Source organism: Arachis ipaensis, chromosome B04 (genome assembly GCF_000816755.2).
Source record: "Arachis ipaensis cultivar K30076 chromosome B04, Araip1.1, whole genome shotgun sequence".
NCBI classification, from domain to species: domain Eukaryota; kingdom Viridiplantae; phylum Streptophyta; class Magnoliopsida; order Fabales; family Fabaceae; genus Arachis; species Arachis ipaensis.
The window spans coordinates 78,249,130-78,258,206 of record NC_029788.2 but is presented as its reverse complement, the minus strand read 5'-3'; positions in this window follow the sequence as shown (position 1 = coordinate 78,258,206).

Sequence of the window (9,077 nt, the reverse complement as noted above, 5' to 3'; positions counted from 1 at the left end):
TTGATTTTTAAAAAATTATTGGAGTGGTGGTGAGATTTTGCTTCTTTGATATTATAGGACCCGATTAGCTTGAGGAAAACATTCAGTCTTGCTTATATGATGCTTGGGTAAGGTTGGTGTGTATGTAAATTGGAGCTTAACGATATACATTGGTAGCTTGGAGGAGTTTAGGTGCCATTACTTTGGGAAATTTGGATCCTTGGAGCTGTGTTTGGTGCCTCTTGGGTGGTGTTTTGGATTATACGTGAAGGCCAAGGTATGGTTTAGGTTTCACGTATTTAATATATAATGTTCTGTGAAAACTTAGGCTAGATGACTATAAGATAGGAATGAATGTGTGAGTATGTAAATTGTTTAGTGCTTAATGGTAAATGTTGAACAATGTTGAGTTTTGGCCTATTGTTGATATTGGTGTTGGATTACTAAATGATGAATTAATGATGCTTGTCAAGGTATGAGAATTAATATGAGTTTATGGTGGTTTGTTGGTGGATCTTTTGACTAAAGTAATGAATTTTAGGTATGAGATTATGTATATATTGAGGTATAATTGATTGAGGTAGGATGTATATTTTTTAGCATTATAAATGGTATGTGGCTGTGTTAAATATGTGTAAAGGAGGTATGATTGAGTTTGGTTTGAAAGAAACTTGAGGTTTAAGGTTTTGGTGAAAAAGTGGATTTTGGCCGAACTTCGGCGTGCCATAACTTGGTTTCCGGACCCCCAAATTATTTCAAACTTGTTTCATATAAAAATTGGGTTCGTGAAGTATATGCCGTTCAAAGAACGGATGAAAAATGTTTTAAAATAAAAAATTATGCATAACTTGCGTACGCGACCACTGCATGCGACGTGACCAACTTATTCGGGTTGGGTATCTCGCATACACGAGCAGGGTGCTTGCATATGTGAGCATAGAAAATTGTACGCTCTGATAAACCCATATTTTATGATATATATTGTGCTCAATTCAAGAGATTTATTCAATCCTTCACCCACTTACTCATGTAAATTGCATGGTTTTACTTTCCCTTCCTTATTATGTGATATATGTGAAATACATGTTTCCTATGCTTTAAAATTAATTATTTTAATAACCCTTTATTACCATTCGATACCGTGATTTGTGTGTTGAGTAGTTTCAGATCTCTTAAGGCAGGAATGACTTAAAGGATGGAAAGGAAACATACAAAAATGGAAGGAAAGCACAAAATGGAGTTTTTGAAGAAACTGGCAGCGACGCGAACGCGTGACTAACGCGGATGCGCACCATGAGCAGAACGCAGATGACGCGGATGCATGACCGAGGCAAACGCGTGATAAGAAAAACTCCAGATGACGCGACCGCATGACCCACGCAGACGCGTGACAGACGCCACGCACCAGAAATTACAGAAAATGCCCCCAGCGATTTCTGAAGCCCTTTTTGGCCCAAATCCAAGTCCAGAAGGCATAGATTAGAGGTTATGAAGTGAGGGAATGCATCCATTCAAGGAGAGCTCCAATTATTCACTTATCATAGTTTAGATGCAGTTTTTAGAGGGAGAGGTTCTCTCCTCTCTCTTAGGTTTTAGGATTAGAATTTGTTATTATTTCAATTTAGTATTCCAACTCCTTATCAGGTTCAATACTCCTTTACTTTATACTTCCCTTGCTTTCAGATATTTTAATGCTTTCCTTTAATTACTTTTGTTGTCTAATTGGCTTATGAACCATTCATGTTTAAATTTGATTTTCTATTTAATATAATTTGAGGTATTTCAGAATTATGATTGCTTTCCTTTATTTACATTAATAATTTACATTTTCTTCCTTTTGCCTTGGTTGATTAATTGGTAACACTTGAGTTGTCAAACTCAGCAGTGGTTGAAATTGGCAGATTCCTAATTAATCTAGATCGCTCTAAAGCTAGTCGTCCCACAGGGATTGACTAGAACTTGAGGATCAATCTAATTAGTCCACTTGACTTAACTAAGTGGGATTAAAATCCAATTCTCATCACACCTGATAAGGATAACTAGGATAGAAATTCTAATTTCTCATACCTTGCCAGGTTCCCATACTTTAACTCTCCAGGTTCCCTATGGGCATGCATATATGAATATTATTGAGCTTGGGGTGTTATCTCCCTCATGTCAGCTTGGGATTCTTCCCATGGATATGATTGAGCTTGGGGTGTTGTCTCCCTCATGTCAGCTTGGGATTCTTCCCATGGAATATTATTGAGCTTGGGGTGTTGTCTTCCCTATGTCAACTTGGGCTTCGCCCCATGGTTTATTTTTTAGCTTGGGGATGTGCGTACAGAGGAACTGTCCAATGGTTAGCTACTAGGACATGTCAAGTTGGTTGTATAACCGACAGATGAGCTCATCAACCATAGGATAGGCATCCATCATGTGCATATTATTTGCTTTGTTTGCTATGCATTAATTGGGAATGCCTAATTGATTATATTATGCTAACTGTTATATTTGCTATTTGTACTACTTGTTTCCTACCTGTACTTGCCTTTGTCTATTTGTTTATCTTTGCAAACTCACCGGAGATGAAGGAACGGAGGAAAGATGGAAAGACTTAGTGTTAAGGTTAAGTTTAAACTAGGCTTAGATAGTCTTAGAAGACCACCCAATTATGGTTTCTGTTTTAGTATCTTAAACTTTAATATCTGAGTGTCGGCATTCTAGGATTGTCTCTGGCGTTCCCAGGACCTTATATATTAGGTGCGTGGCACCTTTACCATGCTGAGAACCTCTGGTTTTCATCCCATACTGTGTTGTTGTTTTTCAGATGCAGGTCGAGAGGCTCCTCGGTAGGCATCTGGAGTTCTGCAGCGAAGTGTATTCTGGGATGTTATTTTGGTATATATTTTTGTATATAATTTTATGTACTTAACTCTCCGAAAAGCTACTTTACTTTGTACCTCTTAAAGGTTTATGGAGAACTAGGGTTTTATGTATATGTATTTTGGACTTCAGGCTATGTATATATATAAGTAAATATTCTCTAGCCAGCCTTAGCTTCGCAGGCTGAGTTGGGGGCTTGTTATCTTGTATTCTTGACCTTCTAACCCTGCCTTCGGTTTAGTTAAGCTTATGAACCTTGGTTTTCTTAGTACGCAAGTAATCTCATTTCTGGAGTGTTGTGCTTTTTTATTTTGCATTTTTGCTTTACCCATTTTTCAAGGCTCTTCGTATACTACATACATTTTCAATATTATTATGTATATATATTTTATTTTTAGAGGTCGTAATACCACACCACCTTTGCTTTACGGCTTAAGTGTAAAGCTCTGTGTGGTAGGGTGTTATACCCAAAATCCTCCTTTGAAGGATTGGTACATCAGATTGGGATGCGCCAATTTCGATATATTAAATAATGTCGACAAGAAGGGGAGACTGTACTTTTTTTTCCTTGGTCAGGTTTTTTCCCATTCGGTTTTTCTTGACAAGGTTTTTAATGAGGCAGTCCCTATCACAAAAGATTTTGTACTCTTTTTCTTTACTAAAGTTTTTTCCCATTGGGTTTTTTTTTAGTAAGATTTTATTGAGGCATAATCCTAAATGGTCATCCAAGGGGAAATGTTATGATAAGTATGAGATGGATGCCCATTTAACATGGACGGCTCAACTTTTCCATAGTGAAATGTCATGTTACCAAGGAAAATTACATTTAATGAAAGTGGAAAAAAGTGGACTCTGTGCATGTATAAATAGGAGTTTGCTCTAAAACAATACACATGATAATAACATATAAAATTCCCTCTCTTTCTATATCTCTCCGAAGGTCTTAAGTTGCAATACATATATAATACTAGTAAATATATGAATTACTTCTATTATTATTGTGAGATAATTATATTGATGAATATCAATATTAGAGTCTTTTATTTACATTTTTTATTTTATATTTATTATATCTTTCTTATTTATTTATTTTATAACAATTTCTACAAATTTCTAATAGCTAGCTAATTAAAATTGATAATTGATTAGGTACCCTAAAGTTACATAATATGACCTATTTCTTCTTGGCTTAGAAAGATTCACTTTCACCTTGCCCATAATTTATTTGAAGAACTACCTCAGCAATATTAGTAGAGAAGTTTACCTAAATTATAGGGTCATTCCATCCTCATTCTTAATTAGCTTATAATTTGTGCTCAAAGAGTTGTTAAAACTTTATAGACAAGAGTTGCTGAAAATGTGAATTCAAATCCCTCTCTCCAATGTTATATCATCCCTGTTTGGGACAGTCCAACTCAAAAATGACCGAGAAATAAAAAGGATAATCGTCATTTTTAAAAGAAATTGTTCTATTAAATTTGGAGTCACTATCAATAAATCTTTCTACAAGAATAGAATGGCTAATTGGATGCCAAAAATGAGAAAAGTCTACTATACCAGAGTTTGATTTGTATGTGTTTACATCTGAGAGACCCCTCATATGGTGGAAGTATGATGAGGATTGTTCTACTGGAGGTTAGGAGGTTTGAAGGAGACGGAAAGTGAATAGTTAGTTTAGAAATGGGAATCCCTTAGATAGATTACCGATATTATTGGTTTAGAATAAATTTTAAGTTTGATTCTGAGTATCGGAGTTCTAGGAATGTCTCTGACTTTTCTGGGAGCATATATATTATCTATGCGGGCACCTTTCCCATACTGAGAACCCCTGGTTCTCATTCCATACATACTGTTGTTTTTCAGATGCAGGACGTGAGGCTCCTTGCTAAGCATGCTGAAGACTCCTTATGAATGAAGATCTACATTTTGGCCTTTTTTATATTATGTATTCTGTTATATATATGTGTACTTTCTCCGATTCTGTATAAAAGCATGTTTTGTCTTTCTTAGAGGTTGACTTTGAGAACTAGCATTTGTATTCTATGTTTTGGTTTACCTTTGGGTTATATATATATATTCTAGCTGGCCTTTACTTCGCAGGTCGAGTCTAGAGGTTGATTATGTAACTATCTTTTAGAACTCTATTTATATATATATGTCTCTTGGTTTTTTCTGTATAAGCCTTCAATCTTAACGCTTTTCGAGTGTGACACATTTGTCTAGTCTTGGTTTTTGCTTAATTTTTTTCTTCAAGGCTCCTAGATATAATATCTTTGCTATATTTATATGTATATATTTTGTTTCTAAAGATCGTAGCACTTCACCACATTTGATTTACGTCCTAGGCGTAAAGCTCTACGTAGTAGGGTGTTACCAATGGTGGATCCAAAAATTTTATAAGAGGGGGCCAAATTAAATACAAAATAAATTAAAATATAACATAACAAAACGTTAACAAAATATAATTTATAGTATATAGGTCAAAATTAATAATTATATTATATAAAAATTAACATTCAACTACATACTTTAGGTTTTAGTCTTTTTGAATTTGTTCTACGATATTTCATATAACTAAAATTATTAATTTATCATCTGAAATAAATTTGAAGGATTCTCTTTTTCAACATATACAATCATATAATCTGTTAAAAGTTCGTCTTTCATCTTGTTTTAAAGTATTGTTTTAATAATTTTTATTATTTAAAAAATCTATTCAGTTGTTACTGTTGTCATAGAAAGAGTCAAAATAAGAAATTTTTTATAATTGTTACTTTTTACATTAATCCAAAACCTATGTTTTTTAATAAATTTTTAATTATTTATATATTTATACGCTTTTAATGTTTTTTAAACCAATTTGTTAATTGTTACTAATATATTATAATACACATTATAATTTAGAGTGAATACGCCACCCGACCCCTGACAATTATCTCGAAAGGACAATGAGACCCCAAAAAAAATATACCCAATCCGGCTCCTGATCTATTTTTTAGGACTGATTAGTCCCTGTGCCAAAAAAAAAACAACATTGACTTTTTTTGGCACAGGGGCCTCGTTGTCCTTTCAAAGTAATTGTCAGGAACCGGAATATTTTTTTTTTGTCAAGGACTTAGGCCTCCCTTAAATCCGGCACTGGGTGTTACAAGTAAGGACCTAGATTAGCTTCTTACCAATATAAGAACCTTAGATATTCTTTCTTTAAGTCTTCTTAGAATCACTATTTGATAAGTTTATTACAAGAAGATAAAGTTTGAAACTCCTACTAGCTTGTTTACGAAATATTGAGAAGTTTGAATATTTAACAACTTTGAGGTATAGTTCTAAAATATTTTTAATAAAAGTAAATTATTTTCAAAATTACAAGTAATTTAATGTGGATTAAGATATGAAATGAAACTGTATAAATTACAACTTTTGAAATGTCTTCTAAGATAGAAGAGCCAAAAAAAATTAACTTAGCTTGAAGAAAACCAAAAAATTAAGTTATAAACATTTTCACTTGATAAAGTGTCAATTTTTTTAAAAAAAATTATGAAAATAGGGCAGGAGAAGTATTTGGGTATAAAGTTGAAACTCCGATGGTAAGAATACTTATTTTGGGCTTTTGGCAAGGATAAAAGGGTCTCAAATTTTTATTATCTTTTGCGGCTGATTTTTTTATATATGAAAAAATATTAGTGTTACATAATAAAAATGATGTATATAAAGTATTTAAATTGGTATGATGTGAGTGCAAAACTCAGCCTGCGATTTGATTTTAATTTTTTTAATTTTAATCCTGCAAAACGCAAATTGCAATTAGCGTTTTAATATTTTTTAAACATGCAACCTCCAAAATGCAGGTTGTGTTTTACCCTTTTCTTTTTTTTTTCATTTAGAACATCACAAAACATAGGCTGCATTTTGTAAAGTGCAGGTTGCATTTTGATTATATAAAATATTTTGATCTGAGAGCCTTGTCTATAAATACCATTGCCATTCATCTCTCTTTTGTACTTGTGATTCTTTTTTTTTTTGTGACAATTAGTAGTGTCAAAAAATTTGGGTGAGGTGAGTTTGAGGCTATGGAAGGTATTGCAATTTTGTAAGTGTATTATAACAGTGAGAACATACTAAACACATACAAGAGAGTGACTTTTATTTGTGAATATCCGTTTTCTTTTGATATTCCATGCATCATGAGTTTTGTAGAGTTTGAAATGGTTTTTGTGAGAACATACAAAGTTACATTTCAAAGAGGGTGAGCAACATTTTATACAAGAATCCTGTACAAATATTTGGTGGGCTAATAAAGTTTCAAATAATGTCCATCACTGATGATGCATGTATGCAGTAGGTGTTCTATATTCATCAACAAACCCGGTTACACGTGCTGTTTATAGAGTTGTACGTTGAGTTTGAACAATATTTGGGGCTAGACGCAGTTGGCGAGGAGGTGAATATNTCAGAAGAAGATAACAACGACATTGAAGAAGAATTCAAAGCCAACTACAAAGTCGATGACGAAGACAAGGCAGGCAATCCGGCGGTGCAAAATGAAGCAGATGCAATTGTCAACTAGCATCCTTTTGGTATTCTGTCTTTTATGCAAACTTGAATCTCACAACTATGCATGCTCCGGAATTTTCTGAGTATACGAATTTGGGTATGTTATGTTTATTAATTAAAGTTACCATTACCATGTCTTTATTTAGCCTTGACCGACTAACGGTGGTTCTCATTTCATAGGTGAAGGCAATGTTGTGATGGAAGATGGTGAGTTTAGTATCGGAATGAATTTTGTTTCTAAAAAGTCGGTAATTTCTGCAATCAAAAGCTACACTATCTCTAAAGGAGTTGATTACACTGTGTACAAGTCGGAGCCGCAGACATTCTACGCAAAATGCAAGGGGTATAGTACAGTATGCTAAATCAGTTTACATTAGTTATAACAACAACAACAACAACAACAACAACAACAACAATAACCATAATAAAAAAATAATGACAATAACCATTATCGTTGACCAATTAGAATGCCACTCGCTGAAAGCTCATTGCGAGGAACGAGTGCCATCAACGGCATACGCTCCCATGTCCAAACAAAAAGCAGAATAAGTAGGCCGTCCATCTCTTTACAGTCGTATTGCGATGCACGACACGACTTGTATAAATGTGCTAGACTAGCTGGCCACAACTGTAAAGTCGAATTTGATGGAAATCTCGAAGAAGAGGTAACGACTTCGAGTAAGCAGAAGTGGTCAACTTGTTTGGAAACACAACAGTTCCAAGTAAGAAGAATATGTGAGCCTGGACATACTGCTCGATCAACTCTTGGGTGTCTAATGTTTCGATGTCTCTGCATTGCCGAATCTATGCTAGGTTTACCTTCCTAATGCGTGATCGTTGAGACCGGGCTGCCTACCAAAAACGGCTAGGCATTTATCTACCAAGAACTCGTGATTGCTTTTGTTCTGCCAGTCATGAGATCCCCATTAATCAGTAGGCCAAGTATATGTGTGACGTTTTCTATGATAAAAGTTACTTCGCCGACTGGAAGGTGAAACGTGTAGGTTTCAAGCCTCTATCACTCCAGCAAAGCACTCAACAGTGTAAAATGTCCCCTCAATTCTCCTATTCACGAAACGTGATGGAACCCGGTTGATGCTAGAATGACTAAGGGTGTTCATGGATCGGATCTAATCCGCATATCCGTGGTGTTTATTTGAATCCGATCCAAAAATTGCGGATATGGATCCTATCCACAAGGCTTTCGGATCGAATCGGATTAGATCCGCACACTAATCGGATCGGATTGCGGATTTTGTGTTGGTATCCGCATATCCGATCCGCATATCTGCGTATCCGCAAAAATAAAGAAATAAATAAGTAAATATTCTTTTTATGTTTTATTTCAACTAATAATGATCATATATGTTGTATTATTTTAATTTATTATTTAAAAAAAATATGTTTAATATTATTTTAAGAGTAAACATATTTAAAAGAATAGAAAAATGAATTTTATTGATATTTTTTAATAAAAATAAGCTTTTAAAAATATTTTTGTGTTTTGCGGATATATCCGATATCCGATCCGATCTTATATACAAATGTGCGGATTGGATCCAACCTTAAAAACTGTGAATATTAGATCCGATCCGATCCGATCCGCGTGCACCCCTAAGAATGACTGCAATTATCTCATTAGAGTTTTTTGTCGATCAAGTTTTTTGGATAATAAATTC